Raw genomic sequence first — 2058 nt, forward strand, 5'->3', positions numbered from 1 at the left:
GACCAAATCACCTTTTACTGAAAAAGGTGAGTGAGCCAGTGAACTCTTGGGTCTAATACATTCTGATGTATGTAGACCCATGAGCTCAAGTGCAAGAGATGGATATTTCTACTTCATAACCTTCATAGACAACCTATCGAGGTATGGGTACGTCTACTTAATGAAGCATAAGTCAGAGTCATTTGAAATGTTCAAACTATTCCAAAATGAGGTAGAAAAATAAACTGGGAAGTGTATTAAAACTCTTCGATCTGATCGAGGAGGTGAATACCTTTCCAATGAGTTTCTAACATATCTTGGGAAGAATGGGATTCTCTCTCAGTGGACACTTCCTGGAACACCACAGCATAATGGTGTTTCTAAAAGGAGGAATCAGACCTGGTTAGATATGGTTCGATCCATGATGGGGTTTGCTGGTCTGTCGATCTCCCTCTGGGGATATGCACTCGAATCGACTTGTTATCTTCTAAATAGGGTTTCGAGTAAATCTGCAACCAAAACACTATATGAGATATGGATAGGACGTAAGCCAGTACTCTCGTACCTTAGGGTTTGTGGGTATCCGATTTATGTTAAACGTTTAATTATGGACAAGCTTGGACCTAGGTCTGACAAGTGTTATTTCATAGGGTACCCAAAAGAGATCAAAGGATATTATTTCTACCTAGCTGATGAGCAAAAGGTGTTCATCAGCCTTAAGGCAATCTTTTTGGAAAAGAAGTTCCTTGATGAAGGGACTGTTGCCTCTAAGGTCGAACTTGAGGAAGTTCGATAGGTGGAAAAACTGACACAAGTTGCTGAACCTGAATCGGATTTGGTTAGATCAGATCCGGAGCCCATTGTTCCTGCACCCTTAAGACGGTCTGGTAGAGTACCATGTCAATTAGATAGATACTATGGTTTCTTGGTCCGAGACGGCGATCCTGTCAAACTTGATGAAAATGATGAGGATCCGATCACCTACATGGATGCAATGCAGAGACCTGACTCTGAAAAATGGCTAGAGGCCATGAAATCTGAAACGAAGTTTATGAAGGTCAATGATGTGTGGACATTGGTTGACCCACCCGAAGGAGTAAAACCCATAGCGTGTAAGTGGGTCTTCAAGAGGAAGAGGGACGCAGATGGAAAGGTAGAAACCTATAAAGCCCGTCTGGTTGTCAAGGGATATCGTCAACATTATGGTATAGACTATGATGAGATATTTTCTCTTGTGGCAATGCTCAAATCTATTCGAATTATGCTTGCGATAGCTGTCCATCTGGACTATGAAATCTGGCAGATGGATGTGAAAATAGCTTTCCTAAATGGAGAGCTGGATGAAGAGGTGTATATGATACAACCTGAAGGGTTCACATCCACAGATGAGTCTAAGGTGTGCAGGCTATAGAGGTCCATTTATGGACTTAAGCAGGCATCCCAGAGTTGGAACATATGTTTTGATAGGACGATCAAGACGTATGGCTTCGTTAAGAACAGAGAAGAGCCCTGCATTTATAAGTGGGCTAATGGTCCAGTAGTGGTATTTCTTGTATTGTATGTGGATGACATTCTCTTAATCGAGAATGATGTCCCTGCATTACAGGGAATAAAGATTTGGCTGTCGTCACAGTTCTCCATGAAGGATCTGGAAGAAGCTTTCTATATCCTAGGGATGAGGATCTATAAGGATAGATCTAAAAGGTTGCTTGGCTTATCTTAGTCCACGTACATTGATACTATGCTAAAGAGGTTCAGCATGGAGAATTTTAAGAAAGGCTATCTACCGATAGGCCATGAAATTTTTCTCTCGAAGAGGGATTGTCCGACAACACCTCAAGAGAGAGAGCATATGGGTAGAATTCCATATGCTTCGATAGTGGGATCTATCATGTATGCCATGACATGTACATGACTAGATGTGGTATACTCACTAGGGGTAGTGAGTAGATACCAATTTGATCCAGGAGAGAATCACTAGAAGGTAGTTAAAATCATCCTGAAGTATTTAAGAAATACTAAGGACCAGTGGCTTGTTTATGGTGAATCGGACTTGAGACTTATAGGGTTTATGGACTC

The sequence above is a fragment of the Elaeis guineensis genome, chromosome 6 (assembly GCF_000442705.2).
Source record: "Elaeis guineensis isolate ETL-2024a chromosome 6, EG11, whole genome shotgun sequence".
In the NCBI taxonomy this organism is placed as follows: Eukaryota; Viridiplantae; Streptophyta; class Magnoliopsida; order Arecales; family Arecaceae; genus Elaeis; species Elaeis guineensis.